This window comes from Chiloscyllium punctatum, chromosome 3, assembly GCF_047496795.1.
Source record: "Chiloscyllium punctatum isolate Juve2018m chromosome 3, sChiPun1.3, whole genome shotgun sequence".
In the NCBI taxonomy this organism is placed as follows: domain Eukaryota; kingdom Metazoa; phylum Chordata; class Chondrichthyes; order Orectolobiformes; family Hemiscylliidae; genus Chiloscyllium; species Chiloscyllium punctatum.
In genome coordinates this window covers 149,534,706-149,561,056 of record NC_092741.1, presented here as the reverse complement: position 1 = coordinate 149,561,056, position 26,351 = coordinate 149,534,706, and the positions used below count along the sequence as shown (strand labels likewise).

The following is a 26,351-nucleotide window of genomic DNA, read 5'->3' as shown; positions in this document are numbered from 1 at the left end:
ATGGATGTGGTTTATATGGACTTCGAGTGGCAGTTGATAAAGTCCCACATACAACGTTGTCAACTAAGGTAGAAGCCCACAGAATTGAGGGCAAATTGCCAACAGGGTGGGAAATTGTTTTTAATTCACTTGCGGGTCATGGGCATCGCTGGCTGGACCAGATTTATTGTCCATCCTGAGTTGCCCATGAAGGTATGGTAAGCTGCATTTTTGAACCTCTGCAGTCCATGTGCTGTCAGTAGATCCACAATGTTGTTAGGGAGGGAGAATTTAAAACTCTCTTTCCCAGGACTGTTTATTTTAAACCTGAGACAGATACATTTTTGTTATGCAAAGCTATTAAGGGATACAGGCTAAAGGCAGGAACACTGAGTTAAGCCACAGATCAGCCATGGTCTCATTGAATGGAGGAACAGGCCCGAGGGGCTGAATGGCCTACTCCTCTCCCTCTAGTCCTATTAGTGTTGCTTTGTCTTTGATGGTGTCAAACTTCGAGTTCAATTAAAGCTGGACTCATTGAGGTTAGTAGACAGTGTTCCATCACAGTTCAGATTTGTGGCTTAGGATGGCTAGCTTTGCAGAGATGGGAAGTGAGTTTATTTACCCAAAATTCTAAGCCTCTGACCTGCTTTTTTAGCCAGGGTACTTATATAGTTGATTCAGTTCACTTTCTGGGGTCAGTAGTAACCTTGAGAGCATTCATAGAATCATTCAATAGAAAAGAGGCCCTTCATCCCATCAAGTGTGTACCGTTCAACATATATTACCTTCACCAGTCCTATTTCCCCCATTAGACCCATCGCCTTGAATATTATGGCACTTGAAATGTTCAGCCACCTACTTTTTAAAGGTCATAAGGTTTGTCCGCCTCAACTGCCCTCCAGGCAGTGCATACAGACTCCACCACTCTCTGGGTGATAAAGTTTCCCTCAAATCCCCTCCAACCTTCCAACCTCCAAATACAATTATGCTCCTGTTATTGATCCTTTGACAAAGGGAAACGACTGCTTTCCATCCACCCTGTCCATGACTTTCATAATCTTACGTACCTCTATCAGGTCCCCCCTCAACCTACTCCATTCCACAGAAAACAACCTGAGCAACAACCTGGTGAATCGCCTTTACACCCCATCGCATACAATCACATATAGTGCAGAGACCAGAACAGCACATAGTACTCCAGCAGTAGCCTTAACAAAGTTATATACTGCTCCAGCATAACCTCCCTGGTCTTAGAATCAATACCATGACTGATAAATGCAGGCACCCCATATGCCATCTTAGTTACCCTACTAACCTGTCGTGCCACCTTCAGGGATCTGTGGTCAAGCACTGGGAGAGCTCTTTTTTTTCCTCCACACTTCCTCATGTTCTGCCATTCACTGAGTACTCCCTTGTATTGCTCCTTCTTCTAAGTGCACCACCTCACCTTTCATAAGGTCAAATTGCTATGGATCTGCCCAACTGACATTCTGTTTATATCCTCCTGTCAACTACCCTGTCTACAGATGAGGTGATTCAATTATTACAATGCAATTGGCAGTGAGATTCTCTCTTGTTGGAGATGGTCATTTTCATGCAGGAGCATGGCATAATTAGTATTTGTCAAGCTTTGATATTGTCCCTGCATTGACAGAAACTGCTTCAGTATCTGAGGAGTTGTGAATGGAACATTGCATAATCATTAACTCATGGGCTTTTTTTGCAACTGACTCCTCTCAGGCTGCTGTGGGAGATATTGTCATTGTGCGCAGAGTTCCTGGCAGACTTTCAAGTGAATCAACCATTTGGTTATATCCTTCTGCAACCTCATCCATCAAAATCTTCATCTGCCTCCTCCTTATTAGAGCTAACAGAATATTGTCCAAAGCTCATCAAACTCAAATGGTAACTCTTTCTACACAGATGCTGCCAAATCTGCTGTGTATTGTATATAATGAAGTCTTTAGTCATGTGAACTGTATCTGGGAGTGATAGAGACGGATTGAATTAGATTAGATTAGATTACTTACAGTATGGAAACAGGCCCTTCGGCCCAACAAGTCCACACCAACCCGCCGAAGCGCAACCCACCCAGACCCATTTCCCTACATTTACCTCTTCACCTAACACTACGGGTAATTTAGCATGGCCAATTCACCTAACATGCACATTTTTGGACTGTGGGGGGAAACCGGAGCACCCGGAGGAAACCCACGCATACACGGGGAGAATGTGCAAACTCCACACAGACAGTTGCCTGAGGCGTGTTTTTTGTCTAGCCTGTATATAGCACAGTAATGCAATAAACATCTTATTGCTAACTTTAGCTGATTCTTGAACTCTCCACAGACAAGATGAAAGGAGTCAATGACTCTTTCCCATCCACCACAGTCCACTCCAAGCTGGTGGAAGGGAGTATTTCAACCCCCTTACATTTTAAACTAAAATCACTTGATTGTAGCAATGTTGAGTTATGCATTTTTAATGACATACTTCCTTGTGAACTTGACAGATAATCTACACTTCAGACTAATATGTTGAAAGTCCCAAATTGTTTTCTATCTATCCCCATTCTTGGAATCCTGATAAACTGGCTATTTGCTGCATGACATTGGTTGCAAATGATGGTAATGCTGAACATAAGTCACATTATCATAATTAATATCCTTTTTAAGGGTGTGATGGAACCCTGCTTCAGAATTAGACTTTGGGTTATTCGGGACAACATTGAGTAAGCTGTGCAGAGCACGATTGTTCTAGAGCTATTGGATCCACAAAATGTCATACTATGGTTGGTAATCTTTTTTGTATGTGTGATATTGTTTGCAAAGTCAGGAAAGAATTTGGATTTTTTCTGGTCTTATCCTACAAAGGTATCAAACCTTTGTAGACTTTTTTTTGCTGGGGGTAAAATACATTGGATGATGATGGTATGTGAGGCAATAGCCTGGTGAATGGGGTGGGGTTAATTAGCTCTGATTCATATAAAAAATGTAATATAGGAACAATTCAACAGAACGTTGGTTTTCTATATTTTGATGTATTGTAATTGTTGTTCAGAGTATTTCTGTTACCACTCTCTCCAATCATTGTTGGCCAATTATGATTGCAAGAGGCTTAGTTATCAGTGATTGGTACCTTTTACATTGAACATGGTAACTTGCAACTATGTACAGAACAGGATGGGACTTTACACAAGGCATCTAGATGGAATAATCTTCCAGTGATTCTGATAGTCATATGATCTTGTACCACTTCTCCTAAAAATGAAGGCTTTCTTATCTCCATATTAACATTAAAACTTTACTTCTTCTCCAAGTTTCTGAGCCACTATGGTTCTTGTGGTGGTAGTGTCCATATAGATGGATCAGGAGGCCTGGGTTCAAGTGCTACCTGCTCCAGAAATATAGGTAACACATAGGGGTCCTCTTGTGGCACACTGGAAGTGATCCTACCTCTTGGCTGAGAGACCCAGGTTCAAATCCCACCTGCTGTAGAGGGGTGTAATGCCATCTCTGAACAGATTAATATGAAAATTCCTCTGATGTATAATCTCATGTCTTTACTGAGCTCTGGGAGAAAAGGAGAGGTTAACTGTAAACACAAAACCATACATTTAAAGCCTCAAAACAATTTTGAGAAAAGAATGAAGCTGATAAATATGCATTGACAGAAAGGATTAGCTGTAGGATAAGTGTATTTAATGGGAACAAAATAAAAATACAATACTGCTGAACAAGTACAGTTCTGTTAGGAAAGTTTCACTTGGAATAGATTATTCCCAATATTGTTATGTCAGCGAAGCTTCAGTGGGGGACTGAAAGCCTTACAATTGCATATATATCCAAATCTGCCATGAAGACTTTATCATAAATGTAGCTGACGAGGGTTTTCTGAAAGTTATGTTTCTTATTATGGTGGCACTCTATCAGTCACTGTTGTATGAAGAGATTGAAAGTTGCATATTTTCTCAATAAAATCATGAGGGGCGTTGGTAGAGTGAATACCTAAAGTCTTTTCCCCAGATTAGGGGAGTCCAAAACTAGAGGGCATAGGTTTAAGGTGAAAGGGGAAAGATGTAAAAGGGTTCTAAGGGACAACTTTTTTGCACAGAGGGTGGTGCGTGTTTGGAATGAGCTGCTAGAGGAAGTGGTGGAGGCTGGTACAATTGCAACTTTTAAAAGGCATCTGGATGGATATGTGAATATGAAAGGTTTAGACTGATATGGGCCAAATGCTGGCAAATGGGACAAGATTAATTTAGGATTTCAGGTTGAAGTGGGCGAGTTGGACCAAGGGATCTGTTTCTGTGCTGTACATCTCTATGGCTCAATATAAATCATTGAAATAAGTGATGGGAAATGTTCCAGGACACAGGAGGTTGATGTCTTAATGACATTTGAAGATTCTTGCAAGGTTTTAACATTGGTCTTTATCACCTCCAGATTATTCTAGTGTCTCCAAGGCGGGCTTGAAACCTCTACCCTCCTCAACTTTTAATTCATTCAGAACTCTATTTATATTCCTAGCCCTCAGCCAGCTCCAATTGCCTTTCATCCCTCTCTCTGATGTGCTTGGTATTTGTCCTTAAGTACACAAATATTTAAATCTTGTCTTAGTATATAAATTCCATCATATTTTCACCTCTTCCTCCCTTTCTGTGCCTCCTTCCAAACTGCTGTTTCAGAGGGAGCTTTACTCACTGAAAGAAAAGGTAATAAACACAATTGTTTTTCATTTCATGTGATGTCACGTTGTGGTGTCTGTCTGCAGCTGAAAAAGCACGTATTCCTTTGGGTATAAAGACTTCTGTGATCTGTCTTGATTCCATTTACAGTAAACTGCCCTCTCAGTAACTGAGAGGAGGAAGAACTTTAGTGACTTTTCAGCAAAATGTCCTTTCACTCTTCTGGATTTCATATGGAAGTCGGCATGCTGGGAATCATTAGTGAATCCAACTGTGTCTCTGTAAACAATTTATCCTATTAATTTGCCACCTTAATGTCTATTTTGTGAGCAGGAACAATAATTTCACTGCCTGATGAACTGTTTTTTTCCAATTTGGAGGGGAAGCAAAGATACTCATTGTGAATAATTTAATGGTCCAGAGGGTGTGGTGCAGGTTATATATGGCCCAGTAACATCATATGATTTTATGTCACCTTGCATATGTGGAAAACGGAATTCCTTTTGTGCATGTTAGGGAACAGCTTGATGGGAGCTATTCTCCCAAAATCTACGGGCAACTGGAAATACATACTTCCACTTCATGCTGTAGGTTTCCCATGACGTTATAAATGAGAGGTAGAGAGCTAGTGAATGGCAACTCTCTTTTCCCCAGGCTGGAGATTTTAAGATGAGACAGCGTATTTTTAAGGGAAGAGGAGAAAGATTTTAAAAAAGACATGAGTGAAAATTTTTTTACACAAAGTATTTTGTGCGAGGAATGAACTTCCAGAGGAAGTGGTGGATCCCTAAAAACTGGAATAAGTGGGTGTTAGGGGCAAACTCTCCGGTGGTTGGAGTTATACTTGAAGATGGTCGTGGTTGCTGGAGATTCATCACCTCAGCTCCAAGACACCTCTGCAGGAGTTCCTCAGGGTAGTGTCCTCGGCCCAACCATCTCCAGCAGCTTCATCAATGACCATCCCTCCATCATAAGGTCAGAAGTGGGGATGTTCGCTGATTATTATGCAATGTTCAGCACCATTCACAACTCATCAGATACTGAAGCAGTCCATATTCAAATGCAACAAGATCTGGACAATATCCAGGCTTGGGCTGATAAGTGGCAAGGAACATTCACGCCACATATATACCAGGCTATGACTATCATGAATAAAAGACAATCTAACCACGACACCCTGGCATTCAACAGTGTTCCCATCACTGAATCCCCCACTATCAACATCATAGGCTTATCATTGATCAGAAACTTAACTGGACTCACCACATAAAGGCAGTGGCTACAAGAACAGGTCAGAGGCCAGCAATACTGCAGTAGGTAACTCACCTCCTGCCTCCCCAAAGCCTGTCAACTATCTACAATGCACAATTCCAGAGTATGATGGAATACTCCCCTCTTCCCTGGATGAATCCAACCCCAACAACACTCAAGAAGCTTGACACCATCCAGGACAAAGCAGCCCACATGACTAGTACTACATCCACAAACATCCACTCCCTCCACCATCGACGCTCAGTAGCAGCAGTGTGTACTATCTACAAGATGCACTGCAGGAATTCACCAAAGATCCCCAGACAGCATCTTCCAAACCCACAAACATGTCCATTTAGGCAGTAGTTACATGGGAACACCACCGCCTTCAAGTTCCCTTCCAAGTCACTCACCATCCTTGGAAATATATCACCATTCCTTCAGAGTTGCTGGGTCAAAGTCCTGGAATTTCCTTCCCAATGGCATTGTGGGTCAACCCACAGCAGGTGGACTGCAATAGTTCAAGAGGGCACTTTCTCACGGGCAACTAGGGACAGGCAATGAATGCTGCCAGCCCTACTCAAATTTTAATTCATTCAAAACTCTGCTATTCATTTCCTAACCTTCAGCCAGTTCCAATTGTCTTTCATCCCTATCTCTGATGTCCACAAAGTGAATACATTTTAAAAAGCGGCTACAGTCACAACATTAAAAAGACATTTGGATAAGTACATGAATAAGAAATGTTTGGAACGATATGGGCCAAGCGAAAGCATGTGGGACTAGTTTAGTTTAGGATTATGATTGGCATGGACTAGTTGGAACAAAGAGTCTGTTTCTGTGCTGTATAACGCTATGACATTAGATCCTCAAATCAGTTCTGTGCAGAAGTTGGAGTTGTCCTCCTTCTACAGTATAGATGGACAAGAGTAGATTTGGTGGAAGTTTTCTACACAAGTGAATAATGAGTAACTGTTTGTATAATGGCAGAAAGGTCAATGACCATAGGATACACATTGGACAACCAAACTGGACACAATCTGAGGGGTAAGAAATGCAACAAATTATTGTGATCTGGAATGCACTGCCTGAAAGAGTATTGGAAGCAGAGCCTACAGTAATATTTAAAAGAGAATTCTACAACTGTTTGAAGAGGAAAGATTACTTGGAATATAACAAAAAAAAAGCAAGACTGTGGAATTGGAGATGTACCAAAAAACAGTCGACATAGCATGGTTGTATGGGCTGTATCTGTGCAGTATGCTCATGTGAAAGCATCTCCCACCGATACAGCAGAAATAATTCACCATTCTCATAATGGAACTTACCGCTTGGAATTGACTTAACCCCAGGTAATTCATTTGTAACAGTTTGTTCCACACTGTCATATCAACATTCTGTCAGACCCAACTAAAGGTTCACTACTTAAAAGTCAACGTGCTTTCATTATTTGTCAGAACGTGAAACCTGAATACAAGAGAAAATACGGTGGATATTGGAAATGTGAAATGAGTGGCATCCTTCCACTGTCAGAGACAATGGAAGTGCAGCCTTAGAATTTTGGTGAGGTGAGACAAGATTATAATGTGGACTGTTTCTGATAGTTGAACCATCTGATTTTAGTTGGGGGTAGTCTGCCAGTAAGTGCCACACGCCAAGTTCACCCATACAACAATCAAAAGGTAATCTTGCGCCTTGTTGCCTCTGCTTTACAGTTTCAGAGATTACGTGTCGGCATGGCACTAATCCTTGCCCACAGCTGGTTTCACTATTTACACCGTTTATCAGCTACAGTTGTCCACTCGTAACAATTGATGTTGAGGGTTTTTGTAAGTCTTTTGGCAACATCCTTGAATTGGAGGTTTTGGTCCCGAGTCAGTCTCTTCACATGAGCTAACTCCCCTTAGAGCATACACTTGGATTTTTCATCCTGTACACGTATCCAAGTCACTGAAGCCTTCTTTGCTCGATAATCTCTAGTATCTTGGCATTTTGCCATAGAAATGACAGTTTCATTGGTGGCATCTTGCTGTGTGTCATACACAATGGAGATTAAAGTATTGAAATGTTTTTATGCCGTGGAAACTGTAGGTTGTCCAGGCTTCAATGCTTTACACCAATTTGCTGAAGATACAGATGGTTTGGGATAGAAATGCAAGACTGTATCAATGTACCGACGGCTTTCCATAATCGTGTGATCTATAGCACACGACACTCAGTGCAGGCATTCATCCTACAACCAGTTCAATGCAGATACAGTATCAGGAAGACTAGTGTCCTGTAAGATGCTTGTAAGACAGTATCAGAGTGTTTCTAAGATTGAGTGTTGAAGAGGCTGTATAGGAATGGTCAGAGCTGCTGAAAACTGCAACAAGCCTCGGGCTGAAAAAGGAATCAAATCATCTTTGGACTGTAATAAACCTGACAAAGCTTTATCAAGAATTTACCAACAATTCTGACCCTTTGGAATTCTAACTTCAAAGCTCAATAATTAAATTTTTCCATTAATTTACAGTGTTCAATCCTGAAATTATTGATGGATTCTCCTGGACTTTGTTAAATTTTGCTGTTTGATTTGTTCGCAGATTAAAGTAATTGCCAAGTACTGTAGAACTTCATTAAAAGTATTTGTGTTCCTTTTATTTCTTGACAAGCTATAATGTCATTGTCCTTAGTGCTAATCACATACTGGCATGTATTTACTTGTTCAGCTTCTTGTATAGTATCTAGTTTGGAAGTAATTCCATATCTCTAAGAACTGCAGTATTCCAAGATGTCATCTTTGAACTAAATCTTCCTGGCATCATTATTTCTGCTGTGATTTCCGCATAATGTGATTGATTTGTTTTTCTTTCTTCAAAGTATTTCAGTTCTGCAGTGTCTCAATGCTGCTGTGCTCTTTCACTTTAAAGGCATTTAATGTTGCATTCTGTCAATGCGAGTGTTCTAACTCCATGTAGCTTCTAACTCACGGTTGCTTGGGGATTTATCATTGACTCCGAAGTGCATTTTCCCTTGATTGTAGATTCTGCCTTCAAGAATCTTGCCAGACGTTTGTCTCCTGCAAATTAATCGGTTTCTTCAGCTCTCTGTGATGCAGTCTTCAGTGCCTTTGTAAATCAGTCTCTCAAAGCAAGCATGCAGGAGTTAGAGTGTTGGCCTTCATCGCAAGATTATTTGAGAGTAAGAATAAGGATGTTTTACTGCACTGGTTCAGGGCCTTGGTGCGATCACACCTGGAGTATTGTGTGCAATTTAGGTCATCTTATTTAAGAAAAGATACATTTGCCATAAAGCAACAGAAGTGGATGTTCACCAGTCGTATTCCTGGAATAGTTTGTTGGTAGGGTGAGGAGAGATGGAGTAAATTAGGCCTGAATTTACTGGAGTTTGGAAGATTGAGTGAAGTTCCTGTTGAAACATTTAAAATCCTGACCAGGATAGATAAAACGAATGAAGGGGTGGTGTTTCCTTTGTGTAGGAGATCTGCAAAAGGCATCACAGCTGCAGGAAATGGATAGGCTAGAATGAACTGAGATGAGGGTGGTAAATCTGTGAAGTTTAATTACTACATAAGGCTGTGGAGATCAAATCACTGAATGTATTTAATAAAGAAACAGAGAGTTTTCCCGAGACTAAAGCAAGAGTGGAGAATGGGAGAATGGTATTGCAATACTGGCTTGATGGACAAAATGGCCTACTCATGTAACTACTTTCTATGTTTCAACATTAACCTTTTCAGGTCTTTTACGTTGTACATCTGGTGAAAGTATCTTGTGAATTTGATACTTAATTTGACCCAAAAATGTTTTGGCTTTTGATAATCATGGTATTGATGAACTTGTGGGCATTGGAAAAGATCCACATTTGACAATCTCCGACAAAACGCCATAAGCATTTTTTTTAAAAGGCAACCTGTCTAGAATTCTTTAATCACCTGTTGTGGCATGTAGAGACTGGGAAACTGCACTCCATAAATGCAAGTTCTATCATTGTTTCTGTCAGGGTAACAGCAAGTGGTACATATGGGGGTGGGGACAAGACAGTCCATCTGTTGTACGGAGCACAGTTGCAATGTATTAACACCATCCTGGCACACTTACTTCCGTTTGGCATGAGTTACCAGTAATTGTGAGTTAACATTTGTTCAAAATGGGAGCTTTCAGGAATTGGTTTTAGGTTGGGAATTAGAAAAATGTTTCCACTTGATGGCGTGTCTGAGAAAGGAATGCAAGTCTACACTTCACATTTTTCCAACCAGCTATGAAAAGTGTTTCCATGTGATTTTCTGCCTGCCTTCTTCCTGTTCATAAATTTCTGTAAAATTAAATGAACATGGCCAATTGTGATGTTATGTAGTGGAATTCCCAGAAATGACACAATTGGCAACTAAATTCTAAAAGTTGCTGTTTTGTGCCCTGTTTTAACCCTTTTCGCATAGTTCTTGAAAATGGAATGTGACTAATTCAGGTCATGATGATGAATTAGGAGTGGAGCAGCCAATGCCATTTCCCCGAGAGAAAGCATACTGCTGACCGACTAGAGATGATGAGACAAAATAAGAATTGTGCTTTAGTGAAACTATGAATTTGAAAGGATCTTGGTTTGTCCCTATCATAGTTTTACCTGCAATTCCACTTATTTTAATACAGATACCTATTGATAAAACAATCTGTAACCAGGAACAGCTTTCCTCCTAGGATTTGGCTATCAAACTGGAGGCAGATTTCAGTACGGTGAGAATTAATTCCGTCAATTTGTCGGAAGACAGTTCTGTTTCCTGCAGTGACGCAAGTAACAGCAGCTTTGACTTTGCTTATTATTTGCACTTGGTCTCTCATAGAATCAGCTTGCACAGCCTTCTACATGTAAGTTCCAGAATTAAAATTGACTTCCAATTAGTATGAACCTTTACAGAAAATGTATGTAGATAGTCAAACAATGCAATTCTCTATTATTAGTGCTGTCCGCTCATTAACTGATAAAGTGACTTAAAACTGAAAAACCAAATGTGGCTATTTTCATCAGACATATTTTGAAATGTTAATCTTTCAGGAGTCAAACATTCTGAATTTTATTTTTAAATCTGTGGCCTCACAATTCACTAGCTCTTAGGTGGTACAATGAAAGCCTTATTTGAGCTTTCCACCCAAATGGCACGTTGTTAGCTACTTCCATTAGAGAACTGGAATGAGATGTATCCCAAAATTGTCTGAACGACCTTGAATGGAAATTACATGGACATCCAAATGGGGTGCTGCAACACTGTGTGTGGCAGCATTGTTCATCACCTCTGAAGAAACAAAAAAATGAAAACATATGAGCCCTTAGCTGGAGCTGTTTAAAGGGACACTCATGAAGTTGCAGCTGAGCTGCTATAGCCCGGCATTTGCTGAGACAACGTGTGTCAAATGATCTGCGTCGAGATGCAGCTGGAAGTTGGTTTTCAATAACTTCAGTTACATGGATCGAGGGTCAGCAGTTGACACTTGCACTGATCAGATTTCCTGGGAATACCAGTCCTCATCAACGAGCCAGGAACAATACCTGAGGATACCAGACTTTACAAAGAAGATAGGCATTAAGTCTTGCTTCCTCTTTCACACCAGCTCCAAGCCTCTGAACAGGACATGTCTGTCCCTCGTCGAGGCTATGAAGGTCAATGCCAGCATTCATGATCCTTCCAGGTGTATTGGACAACATTTGCATCATATCGCAGGCTGTCATGGGTAGCTGCCTCGGGCAAGTCAAAGAGGCACTTTGAAGAGAAGAGGGACTTGACCCTGCAGAAAAAGTGAATGATACCACAGCGCTCTGAGCCTGTGGTTGACTCCCTATCTATATAAAGGACATGCTGTGCCAGTAACTGGGCTGGTAGCTGAGGGACGAAGCTCAAGTAACCCAGCCTGTTGTTCAGCGATCTGCATTTGCTTTTGCCTTTCTTTTGAGGTTACAGTGGCTAGCCAGTTCTTAATTACCCGGAAGCACAAAAACAGAAGGGGAGTGTTGAAGTAAGGTGACAGAAAAACAGAAGGTCCGTGATCGTTCCAAGAGCATTTTCTAATTCACTTTTGGCATGAGGGTAAGGATTGAGTGGAGAAGGCACGTAGACATATCATACCCACTGTGGTGGGTCACCTGGGGGCCCCACTCTGAACATTCACATTCCTCTCCACATGTTCCAAGTCGCTTAAAAAGCTCTCTCCTGCCCAATGGAACCGTGGCTCATCTCTTGGCCTCCATCAGTTTGACTAGTGCTTCCACTAAAATGGGGAATCCTTTCTTTTGCAAGGTGAAATATCCTCCTTGTCCCTATGTGTGCTGAAGCAATTATTGAAGTTGCAGTGCATTACTGTAGCCTTGCGTTTTATTGGGATCATGCCTTTAAGAAGGAAGAGCTGTCTGGAGAATGTGCTTCATTCAAAATGCTAGTTGGTGCCCCTGTGGTGCACAGAGACTGCTGGCAGTGTCTCAAAGAACAAATGCAGAAGGGGAGCCACTTGGGGTCATGTCACAATTATGGAAATGGGGTGAGTGCGCTGATTTTTAACATGCTTTCCATCTCATTTAGAACCAGGGCATCAAGATCTCTGTGTCCGAAAAGTATTTAATTTCTAGCATCATGCTTTTTTAACAAAACTGCAGCTGAGCTAACATACAGCATCTCGCTTTTGATGCCTCTTTCCTGTACAGTAACTGAAGAAATGGGTTTCAAGCCATGAATATAAAACATGCTGGAGTGCTTTCCAAAAACTGAACACATTACCTCCTATAGAGCAATAGGCAAACAAATGTGTTTCCTGTTTATATTATGTTAAAGAGCACATTAGATCAACATTCTGTCTGGATTGCATGAGAAAATACACTACTGTTAAATTTACAGTCCAGGAGAGGTCCATTAAATCCAAAAGTCTAACGCTTTTAAGCCATCCATAAGTCAGAGTTCTAAAAAGAAAAGTAGCACATAACTGATAAATTCCACTGGAAACAGTATGTACAAAAGATAACTTAGTTTATTTTGAGAGTCTAATTTTTGACAGATCAGCCACACTGAACAGTTATGGCAAAGGAACAGACTGTCTTTTGCTTTGTTTTGCTAATGCAGGAATTCTACATTATGTGAACAGTTTTGTGATTTTTAACTGATAGCCCTGTAACTGTCCAGTTAGTAAGGCAAATCAGGGCAGGACTTATACACTCAATGGTAAGGTCCTGGGGTGTGTTGCCGAAGAAAGAGATCAAGAGGTACAAATGCATAGTTCCTTGAAAGTGGAGTTGCAGGTAGTCAGAGTGACGATGAAGGCATTTGGTATGCTTGCCTTTATTGGTCAATGCACTGAGTTGGGAGGTCATGTTACGGCTGTACAGATCATTTATAGGCCACTTTTGGAATACTGCATTCAATTCTGGTCACCCTGCTACAGGAAGGATGTTGTGAAACCTGAAAGGGTTCAGAAAAGATTTACAGGGATGTTGGTGGGTTTGGAGGGTTTAAGTTACAGGAAGAGACTGAATAGGCTGAAGCAATTTTCCCTAGAGCGTTGGAGGCTGAGGGGTGACCTAATCGGAGTTCATGAAATCATGAGGGGCATGGATATGGTGAATAGCCAAGATCTTTTCCCCAAGGTAGGGGAGTCCAAACCCTAGAGGGCATAAGTTTAAGACAAGAGGGGAAAGATTTAAAAGGGGCAGCATTTTCATGCAGAGGGTGGTGCATGTATGTAACAAGCTTCCAGTGAATGGGTACAATTATGATATTGAAAAGGCATCTCGAAGGGTAGATGAATAGGAAGGGTTTAGAACGAATTGGCAAATGGAATGAGATTAATTCAGGATATCTGATTGGCATGGACGAGTTGGACTCCACAGTCTGTTTCTGTGCTGTACAACTCTATGACTCTAAGTGCGAAAAGCAATTCCTGCAGTTTTCCCTGGATGTGATTAGATTTTAGCACATGGGGAGATGGGGGGAACAGAAGAGTGAATTAATCATTGGTGCATCTTTCAAATCCAGAAATCCCATTGATTTCCAGGTTCCAGTGGTAACAATATTTTTCAGTATATAAATGTGTGGGATGGGAGAAGTAGTTATTGCAGCAAATTTGCGAAAGTCATCGATTTTAATGGGGAGGAACGATGTAATAAACCTGTCAGTTTATTGGCGGAGCAACGCAGAAGTCACAGGAAATTATAGCGAGGCATTTATAATGGTGCCCGTCACTCCTGGTAGAAATTTCCTTTTGACTCTTCGTACAGGCTATATGATGTAAATGTGCCATTGAAATGATGCAAGTCTTCTGGAAATTTTGAATCAATAACATCTGGTTTATAGATTCTTACTACGCTATGGTGAACATTCTGATTACTTTTATGATTATACCCTGATTGAAGAGTTCATAACTCTAGTTATTTTAGTGAAAATAATTAAATCGAAAAGGAAGAGTGCTGTATACTTCACAGTCTCTTGAGTTAGTAAATATTTTCATTTAGCATTAGTAAGTTAACATTGTAGTTTATTGATTAGAATTCCAGTAATATATTCTTGTTAGAATAGGAGGTAAAATCAAAAGAAACCTCATGATAACTTAATTCATGGAATATGCATCAATATTCCTTCGAATGAAACCGGAATTGAAGTTGCACTGGCTGACCAAGATGACAAATTTTGGTTATCTGAAAGAAAGAAATTTGAAGGGGATGTTGGGGAATGCTGTTGGGATTTAAGCGAAAGATCCATGGTCACATCACTGTAACACGCAGCTCATATCAGATTGCCAGATTAGGTGATTCAGGCTTGTCTGTTCCCCTCCAGTTCGGCTCTTCCCCTCCACAGGTGGCTCAGTGGTTGGCACTGCTGCCTCACAGTGCCAGAGACCCGGGTTTGATTCAACCCTCGGGCGACTGTCGATGTGGAGTTTGCACATTCTCCCCGTGTCTGCATGGGTACTCTCCGGGTGCTCCGGTTTCCTACCACAATCCAAAGATGTTTGGGTTAGGTGGATTGGCCATGGGGAATGCAGGTTTACAGGGATAGGGTATGGAGTTGGGTATGGGGTAGACCCCAGACAAAATTTTATAACATTCTTGGACTCAGAGAGGTCAATATAGTTTTGAAAAGGGTTGTTGAGAGGCAGGACTGAGACCAACCAGCTCAGCTCCTCATCACCAGGATTAGTGGTGCTGGAAGAGCACAGCAGTTCAGGCAGCATCCAACGAGCAGCGAAATCCTCATCACCAGGATTAGTGGTGCTGGAAGAGCACAGCAGTTCAGGCAGCATCCAACGAGCAGCGAAATCCTCATCACCAGGATTAGTGGTGCTGGAAGAGCACAGCAGTTCAGGCAGCATCCAACGAGCAGCGAAATCCTCATCACCAGGATTAGTGGTGCTGGAAGAGCACAGCAGTTCAGGCAGCATCCAACGAGCAGCGAAATCCTCATCACCAGGATTAGTGGTGCTGGAAGAGCACAGCAGTTCAGGCAGCATCCAACGAGCAGCGAAATCCTCATCACCAGGATTAGTGGTGCTGGAAGAGCACAGCAGTTCAGGCAGCATCCAACGAGCAGCGAAATCCTCATCACCAGGATTAGTGGTGCTGGAAGAGCACAGCAGTTCAGGCAGCATCCAACGAGCAGCGAAATCCTCATCACCAGGATTAGTGGTGCTGGAAGAGCACAGCAGTTCAGGCAGCATCCAACGAGCAGTGAAATCCTCATCACCAGGATTAGTGGTGCTGGAAGAGCACAGCAGTTCAGGCAGCATCCAACGAGCAGCGAAATCCTCATCACCAGGATTGCTGACAGACAAATCATGGACAAATCATCCTGAGAAAGGCATTGGAGGCAATAGAAGCAGCTTAGACTGAACACATCTTGGCGCCAAAGACACTGAAGTACATGCCATTGGGTGTTTAAAGTAATTTGAAAAAATCATTTTGTTCTTGTTCTGTCAAGATGGACAGATTTTTAGCATTGAGAATTTGTTTTGTAATTAAACTAGTTTTAATCGGATCTATCAATACTAGTTGAGACTCGCCAAACAGTTGCATTGAAATTAACATCCTTGTTGCAACATTATTTCTTTTACAATCTCCATGCTCTGCTGTCCCATTATTTCCATTCCTTCCCCCTCAGATCAGATGCTCTCAATCCAAACCCTGATCCTACCCCTAACGACCGTGCTATCCCCATCCTCCATTCTATGCCTCCCTTGCATTTCCCAGCCCCAATTCTATCCTTTCCTTCCATTGGTGACACCCACATGCTTTTAACCCTCAAACCCACCTGTGCCACCACCTATATGCCCAATTTGTTCCACCAGGATAACTTTGCTGCTGGGCACCCTATATCATAGAATCATAGAGGCCATACAATGTGGAAGCAGGCCATTTGACATATTGAATCCACACCAACTCTCTGAAGAGAATCCCACCCAGACGCGCACCCCTACTCTGAGGGACAAGTTGGAATACAACTGCACTCAAATGATAGAGTCCCTATAGTGTGGAAGCAGGCCATTTGGTCCATCCAGTCCACGCCGACCCTCCAAAGAGCATCCCACCCAGACCCATCCCCTACTCTACCCTTATAATCTTGCATTTCCCATTAACCAACCTAACCTGCAGATTCCCTGCAAACTATGGGCAATTTAGCATAGCTAATCCACCTAGCCTGCGCATCTTTGGACTGTGGGAGGAAACTGGAGCACCAGGAGGAAACCCATGCAGACACTGGGAGAATGTGCAAACTCCACACGGACTGTCACTAGAGAGTGAAATTGAACTCAAGTTTCTGGTGCTGTGAGGCAGCAGTGCCAGTCTCCATTCTATCTGCCATCGTTCAATGTTTTCCACAACAACTATTTATCAGTTCCTCGAGTGCTATGGTTGACATCGCATTTGAGCAGTTATGGGTCAGGGCATCAAATACTAACTAAATCTCATTGAAAAGCAAAACTTTCTTTGAAGGGGTTCAATGTCAAAGAGCATGTTGGCAGACACACCTTTGTACCCTGATCCTCAGACTTTCAAATCTCTCAATTTGCAATCACCGAGAAAAGTTTGAAATGTTCCCAATGTTAGGCTCAGAACATATGGTACCCAAATGTTACGGTAAAGTGTTAGAATATTTATTTAACCACCTGTCACTGAAACTGAAAATACCAAAGAAAGAAAAAAAGATGTGTGACCTTTTAGACCTTGACATGTTTAAGGATGGAAACATCAGAGAGGCCTTCACTTTAAAAGAATAAAGCGCGTGTGAATGTCTCGGGATTGAGGAAACAGGAAACAAATGGAAAAAAACATGAAAGAGAGAACACAACATACTGCAAAGGAAATATTCTCAGTGGATGACAGGTGAGATACTATCAATGATGATTGAAAGAGAAAAGGAAACAGTTCGATGACATTAAAACGGAAATTAAGAATGCATGTAGGAAGGTGGAAAAGAAATGGTCTGATAGGATGTGAAAGTATTACAGCAGAAAACAAATCAGAAAATAGGAATTATGCACCAGCAGGTGAAATATTTGACAGAAAGAGATATCATAAGGGGAGAAAAACAGATAATGGTGGTAAAATATTAGAATCATAGCACAGAAACAGACCCTTCAGTCCAACTTTTCCATGCCAACCAGATATCCTAAATTAATCTAGTCCCATTTGCCAGTATTTGTCCTGTATCCCTCCAAACACTTCCTATCCATATGCCCATCCAGATGCCTCTTAAATGTTGCAATTGTACCAGCCTCCACCACTTCCTCTGGCAGCTCATTCCATACGCACACCACCCTCTGCATTAAAAAGTTGCCCCATGGTCTCTTTCCCTCACACCCTAAACCTATGTCCTCTAGTTTTTGACTCCCCTACCCTAGTGTTTTAAAGGGACACAGTAACAAAATAATGGGCTGAACATATAAGTATATTTTACAATGATCATTTTGAAGGAGTCCCCAAGATAGAGGCAAATGATGGACAAACATTATGAAATCAGCGATAAAAAACGCGTTGAAATTGATGAGTATAAGAAAATCTCCACGCATACAGCAGCAGTAACAGCAGAATGTCCAAAAGTGCTTGTGGAAACAGAATTAGATGTGATAACAGAAATTAGTAATCTAATGTATATCAAAGGATACATTCCAAATGACTTCAGACATTTTTCAAGTTACCTAAGAAACCAAAAGCAATGGAGTGTAGTCATTTTCTAACTATAAGCTTAATGGGACATCTCATTAAATTGATCCTGAACATAATAATTGAAAGAAATAATGACACATTTGCAGGCAGAAATTGGTGAAATGCGTTTGCATTGAGAAAAAGAACAGGCAAAGGGGAGTTTATAACCTGAAAGCAATCTTTGATAAATATCTAGAAATGCACAGAAACATTTCCATATGTTTCACAGACCCTGAAACGATATTTTTTCATATTTATTACTGAAAGTTAATGAAGGAGATGAAAGGTGATGTTGACATTAATGATGTGAGATTTACCCAAGGTGTCTGTTGGGACCAAGGACGGAGAACCAGGCTAGAAGTCATGTTTAAAGTGAAGAAGGGAGTACGGCAAAGCTGTATTTTTTTAAATATACCTCCAGGAATAAAGATTGGATGCAGGAACATAAATTTTGGTGTGTTGAAAAAACAGCACGGCCTGTAGAATTAATAGGAGCCATACAAAATGTTGTAAGTCAAGCAAAATCTACACATTTGTAATTTGTGTGGGTAACGGCACCGAAAAGATTTTACAAAATTAGAAAACAGACATGAGAAGAAATTCGAGAGAAACTTGTCACGTTGGAATCTAGTAGATAAGTTTTGTTTACTTAGGACAAATGATAACAGGAGACGGCAGGTGGGATACAGAAGTGAGAAACATTGAGGTAGCCAGCAGTAATTTTGTGAGGATTAAGGATGCATTTGGAGGAAAGAAACTCAAATTTGTAACAAGGAAGAAAGCCTTAAGATGTTACATTTTATCTACTTTCCCGCATGCATCATACACCTGGAGAATAAAGATATTGTAGAAGAAAATCGAGGCCTTTGAGATGTGGATGTTAAGATGTTTGCTGAAAGTTCCATATTGACTATAATATGGTTTAAGAGGTACTTGAACTTTCAAAAGTAAAAAGAAGTGTTTAAAATCTAATTGGAAAATATCAATACATTTTAAAAACTAACTGGAAAAAGTCATTATTTCAACCATTTGATCAGAACTGAAAAGCTTAGAGATCTCTTCTGGAAGGCAAAATGTGGGGTCACACAGTGGCTCAGTGGTTAGCACTGCTGCCTCAAAGCACCAGGGACCCAGGTTTGATTCCACCCTCTGGCGAGTATCTGTGTGGAGTTTGCACATTCTCCCCGTGTCTGCGTGGGTTTCCTCTGGGTACTCTTGTTTCTACCCATGGTTCAAAGATGTGCAGGTTGGCCATGCTAAATTGACCACAGTGTTCAGGGATGTGTAGGCTGGATGGGTTAGCCATGAGTAGGGGGATGAGTCTGGGTGGGATGCTGTTCGATGTGGACCTGTTGGGCCCAAATGTCCTGTTTCCATGAGTGTACGGATTCATTGATTCATAAAGTTGGGTCAACCAATGTGTGGTTGACAGATCGATGTAGAGTGGTTGCAAATGAGATACAGTGGAGCTGGAAGGATAGCACAAAATAAAGAAGCATGGGATTCCCTGGTCGCAGGTTTTCTGGTAAGGATACCTACAAGTATCACCATCACACTGGTGACCTACATGAGTCCAAACAGACAAAATTATTATCATGAATTGATATTACATCTGTCTACTGCAGGAATTTAATTCTGCAGTTTAATCATGTTTCAGCCCCAATTGTTCTACTTCCTACCGAGTCCCAAATTTCCAATCATTGGCAAAATGATACTACACTACTCGTCATTATGTTTCTTTTTTGGTATTGATACAATAGTTCATAAACTATCAAGTTTTAACTTGCATCATCTGATAGTTATAGCTGAGAAGTTTCACAGATTAAAATAGTTTTTGAAAAAGGACAAAATCTGACATAAACTAGCTGCTGAGGTCAGCTGACCACAGATTGAGGCAAGTCCAGGAGATCAAATATGGAATGAAGAAAATTGTCTGAACTGAAGTTGCCTTTTTATCTAAAAAAACACATTGAAACTGGGCAACAGAATCAGTACCAAAAAATTACCATCGGCTAATTTAGTTTACACTTGTTTGATAAGTGCATATATTGGAAATCAAATATTGCCTGCAACTGGAAAGATAATAGAACCAAATTTGGCGATGTACAAACAAATCATACTGAAGTAATTTTTTCAGCAGTAAAGGAGAGGGAAGCAAACATGAATTTTTAATAACAAGAGCTGGAAGTTTCACTCTCTGTCCCGGTTTCTCTCACCTTCTCCAAAGACAACACCCAGTGAAAAAACAGTCACTGCTGAGGATTTCACTTAACAACTCAGCAATTGTGAGGTTATAAATCCAGCATTCAAGGGCTCTAATGACTGCATAGCCTTGATTATTCCTGTTTGTACTGAACACATTCTCCTTTTTTAAACTTCTTACTTGTGTTTAGTATTGTTTTATTTTCCTCTAGGTAAAAAGATAATTAAATTTCTCTCTCTTTCACTCAATAAAACCTTATAATTGGCTCCTTCACTTTGACTAGTACCATGATTCAATTTTTTTTCTTGAGGAATTTGTTCTTAAGAATCTGTACCTGGGTACTTTTGTATTCTAAGGTAGCACTGTAAGTGGAGACTTATAAAGTTTTTATTGTGCTCATTTGATTACATGTGACAATACAGCTAATAGGTTCATACTAAAAGGAACAAAAATATTTGTTCTGATTGACCATGAGGGAGTTAAAAAGTGAGGAACTGAATTACCCTTCCTCATCTGGTAATAAAATTGTAAGTGGCAACTGATGAACATTGTGACAATCTTATTCCTCATTTTTGTAATTTAGTGATTCAGAAAGTGAAAATTATTTCCAAAATACAAAGATTGAGGTTTTCAATGAATATTTGCTTTTACTAAGTAATTCATTTCCCTGTTTTTACTTGAAAGTTAGGCTCACATTTTGCTTTGTCAAACTGATGGCTTTTTTTGGAATTATGATAAATAGCAATGTAGGTATGATGTAAGACCTTTTTATATTTGAAAAATATTAGGTCCACAAATCTAGAAATATGACAAAGTTTAATTTTAAGTTGGATGCAGCCATATGGTTACAATTATGAACAGAAAATAGAGCTAATTGATGTGTGATTTTTGGATACAGTGATTGTTGGCAGGACTCTAAAATGCCACTGGAAGATTTTAGATTGTGGAGCAAATTGTGCTGGACACAATATTGGTGCATTGTCAAAATCTGTCCAATGGTTGTAGAGCAGGCAGATTATGATCAGTACGCAATCCTGTTTTGAAGCCACCAGAGCAATTTAATAGTCTATATTATTGTAATGCTCTCTACTAACTGCTTAAAGCTAATACAATAAGTATCCAGTACCAATACTATTTAAAGGCATTATCAATTCTTGCAGCTTATTTGGTGGTCGATTCTTTGAGCTTTTGCTTTGCAGTTTCATTTACATCTCCTCATTCACCTGCCCATGCACTTCTCAAAACCCATCCATGCTAACTTATTCCAACTCTCACCTTCCCTTTCATGCTGGCCTGTGCCCCTCTATCCACTTTCCATAACTCACATTCACTCCCTGCCAGCATGTATCATTTTACACACTCCCATTGTTCCTTTATAGCCCTCGTGCCAACCCATGTCTGCCCCCTCACCCACCACCCTTTGCCCTTAACCCTTCATTCCAATTTATCCAGAATCCACCATGGGCAGACTGAAGCTATGATCAGATGGAATAAAGTAAAATAGTCTGTTATAAGCTCCTCCATAATGAAAAAGCCCTCATTGATAAAAGCACATTCAATACTTTCAAGTTCTTATTTAAAAAGAAACGAGTTAATAACCCCAAAACAACGACAGTTGAGGAAGCAGTCGTGCAGTCCTATAACTCAAACCTGGTGCCTCACCACATGTAGATCTCGCCCCTAACCTATTCTCTGAGATATACAGAGGGCAGATTCTATCTGGTCCACAGGAGGCAAGGAAGAAGTTGGCAGACACGAAAAAAACAGACAGATTGTCATTAGGACTGATAGCTAATGCTTTCCTACCTCTAGCCAAGAAGCCCCTGGGACATCTTCCTGCCCTGCTTCCATTGACAGCACTTCCTGAGTACTGAGGGCCTGATCCCACCAGCACTGCACTGATCTTTTCTTCTAGGTGTCTCCCAAAGGAGTGCATCTGCATTCATTTCTGCACAACTGAGGGCACAAACATGGTGAAGAGTTGGCAACTGGTAGAATAATATCAGTAAAGACTGGTAAGGCTTTTCTTTTGGGATGTAAAATCAATATTATATTTATGGCGTCCAGGTTTCCTCTTCCGCACAAGTGGAAACATTTTGTCTGTGTCCATTTTGTAGACATTTTCACAATTTGTCTATTTCTGACACCCACAGGCATCTCTCCCTATGACCCCACCCTTGAGACTACCAGACGAGAAAGTGGGATCCTACATTCAAAGCCCCAGCCACCTTTTATCCAAAGTCTGTTGCTCCATCTTCAAAGTTTGCGCAGTCGTGGACTGGAGACAGACCACAGTATCTACCTTAGCCTCAGCCTCTGATTGTCTAGATGTTTAGAGGTGGCATGGGCCATCATATTCTGAGGTTCTCAGTTTGGCAGAAGACCCAATGTTGAATCTTCTCAGGAAAAGTGAAGGCTAAATGATCTTTCATATTGTGAAAACAAAATATTTTCACTTTTGTGGAAGAGGAAACTTGGAGGCCATAGATATAACATTGATGTTACATCCCAAAGAAAAGGCCAACCAGCCTTTGCTGATATTATGTTGTACACAGGTGCCCTTCTACTCCACCTCCTAACTATATACCCTCTTATTTTTTTCTCCCATATGTGGTTACCTAGCTTTCCTCAACAATATTATTTGCATCGATAATTCCATATGTTAGCAAGATGCACACTATAACCACTCTCTGGTAATTGGGGCTTCTCCTGAATTCATTATTGGATTTATTCCTTGCACTGTTACAAAATTTTATTTCAAATCATCCATAATCATTAATCTAGTTCAGGCAGAAATGTCACTTTGCACGTTCACCAGTTGCGAAATAAATGAGCGTAATTATTTGCTTCTTGGACAATTATCCATGTTTTTGCTATTTGCTTTTGAAAAGATTGGAAAGCTGTACAGCTTATGTCCACAATACATCATTATTTAGTTCCAACTTCAAAAGGGAACCTATTGTTAGACACTGGGATTTTGCTATCATCTAGTTTAATGTTGGGCAGTGCAGACATGTTCATAAACATTGTATGTTAACTAACACTATTTTTGTCTTTGATAAAATGAGCCGTCCATCAGAAAGTAGGTGAATTTGTAATAGCAAATAAACTTTGGTATGGTTGGGATTGTTGTGGAAGTCAGGATGAAATAGTGGGAACACAAGGATAAGTAATCTAAGGTTTTACATGATTAGTTTTGAGAAGTGATAGCTGTAATAGGTGACATATAAATGCAAGATTTTTTTTTGTTAGTTCTTGAGATACAAGAGTAATGTTTTGACAAAATACAATGACCTTTTCTCATAGCCTAAAGCAGATCATTCCAAGTGACCGAAAATCAACTACAAAAACATTGAGTTTTAACGTGACGTCCACTGCTATTTACAAATCTTTTAATATTTTTCTTTACTGAATTTGACAATACCAACTGCATTTGATTCTGTAAAAGAATGACTGTCATAATAATGCCACTTGTGAATACATAAGAGTTATATTCACCTGGAGCATCTATAGGGTTCACTTTTGGAGGGCAAGTCAAACTCTGGAGAAATAATGTGAACAGCGAAAAATGGCCACACAAGTGACTTCATCAGTGTTCCTGCTGAATTGACAGCTAGAGATTAGAGAACCTGATGGAAATTCAGGACCACTCGTTTTTTTTAATTCTAGGAAAGCAAGATTTATTTTCAGGTGAAAGCTGATTTTCCTGTGTAATTAATGACCAGTCAAAAAAGGCTACGCAGGTTTCAAAGCTGCCATAATTTAATCAGTTATAGCTCTGTGTGTGCAGAAGAAAAATAGCCATTCGTGCACATTTTATTAGAACGATATTTGCACCTTGTCACTTTCAAGACTGATGCATATGCCAATGGCATCAACAATATATTTTGTTGATGCATTTAATTCATTTTTAAAAATGAATGATGTAGAATTAAATGTTTTTAAGATAAAATAAATTGTTTCTGTCCAATACATTAACACTTTTATTTAACTACAGTTTACAACCAATAAACTAGTTGACTAAAATCACAATGACAGCGTTTTCAAGCCTTCACCGTATTCTTTTCTGACTATTTAGCCTTTTCACTTATCAAGTATTTATTTGTTCATGAGATGTGGACACCGTTGTCAGCACTCATTGTCCATCCCTACGTTCCATCAACAAGGTGGGCAGCACGGTGGCACAGTGGTTAGCACTGCTGCCTCACAGCGCCAGAGACCCGGGTTCAATTCCTGCCTCAGGCGACTGACTGTGTGGAGTTTGCATGTTCTCCCCGTGTCTGCGTGGGTTTCCTCCAGGTGCTCTGGTTTCCTCCCACAGTCCAAAGATGTGCAGGTCAGGTGAATTGGCCATCCTAAATTGCCCATAGTGTTAGGTTAGGGGTATGGGTGGGTTGCGCTTCGGCAGGTCGGTGTGGACTTGTTGGGCCGAAAGGCCTGTTTCCGCACTGTAATGTAATCTAATCTAATCTAAAAGGTGATGGTGAACTGCTTTTGTGAGCTACTGCAGTCCATGGGAGGTACCTACACTTTGTATTGATACAAGGGAGCCTCTGATCTGAATTGTAGTCCCAGTGTATCCCCGGGATATTGATAGTGGGGAATTTAGTACTGGCAATGCCTCTGAATGTCCATTGTTACACTGAAGACTTTGTTTGTAATCTTCTTACATGAATTGCAGTAAAAGTTTATTCCAGCTGTCATGTATTCCAGTGTCGTATTTATTAAAACAATACTTTCTTGCGTTTTGCAAGATGAAGAAAATGCAAGCTCTTATTAAAATGTAACGGTAATATTCCTTTGGTGAAAGTAAGTGTTATCTTTGCTTTCATTAAAGCAAGATAGAGTAAAGAGTGGGGGAAGAGCAGTAATAAAGGGTTTTAATACTCCTGTTAGGTACCTGAATTGTAAATTTTGATCATAAATGATACTTCTAAATACTACTCTTTTCTGAAAAAAAGCAATTCCTTTGACAATTAATTTATTATAAGAATAAAAGCGGTTCAAAATGATCATCAAATTAATGAATTAATGCGCAATCCTAAAACTGCCAAAAACATTTGATCTTCGGGATTTATTGGCTTGTTCACATTTATATCCAGGTGTGTACGCCATGTGAATGCAATTCAATGATGTGGTTCAATGGATTTTATTTTGCGCATTCCCATGAATTTTTTTATTCCTGTTCTTCAAGTCTTCCATCCAAATAAATCTCTGCCCACAAAAAGCATTTTTTTTTTGTAAATCTCAACATTGCAACCAGATCTTTAGGCACAGCAAGAAATAGTCGTTTTTCCTGGTGCTTATTTACAATTTTTGAGTGCATCCTTTACTGAGACCCATATCATGTTTTGGTTATTGCGGCTTTTTGGAAAAGTGCAAATATCTCTAACAATTTGATGATATTTGGTGTTAGATGCTTCATAACACAGTGTTTGATGTGAATAAATTATGGTGATATGAATTGGAAATTTAAAGTGCAAGACTCAGCGTAAGTAAAACAACAGCAAAAGAGCAAGTCCAGGCCGAATTCTGGAGTGGAGTAGTGAATGGGCCAGGCTGGAGTGGAGTGAGCACAGGGTAGAAACAATGACTGCAGGTGCTGGAAACCAGATTCTGGACTAGTGGTGCTGGAAGAGCACAGCAGTTCAGGCAGCAACCAAGGAGCTTTGAAATCGACGTTTCAGGCATAGGCCAATCCTGATGAAGGGCTTTTGCCTGAAACGTCGATTTTACTGCTCCTCGGATGCTGCCTGAACTGCTGTGCTCTTCCAACACCACTAATCCTGGAATGAGCACAGGCAGAGTCCCGGAGCAGGGTGTGGATCAGGGCTGGAGCAGGATGTGGATCAGGGCCAGAGCAGGATGTGGATCAGGGCCGGAGCGGGGTGGGGAGTGGGTCAGGGCTGGAGCGGGGTGGGGAGTGGGTCAGGGCTGGAGCAGGGTGGGGAGTGGGTCAGGGCCGGAGCGGGGTGGGGAGTGGGTCAGGGCTGGAGCAGGGTGGGGAGTGGGTCAGGGCCGGAGCAGGGTATGGGTCAGGGCCGGAGCAGG

General features: G+C 40.7%; 1 protein-coding gene across 5 annotated transcripts in view; it reads left to right on the top strand.

Annotated features, from left to right (window-relative positions):
* Nucleotides 1-26,351, top strand: part of LOC140466698 (kelch-like protein 29) — a 388,797-nt gene that overhangs the window by 163,949 nt on the left and 198,497 nt on the right. The gene's annotated exons all lie outside the window — the stretch shown is intronic.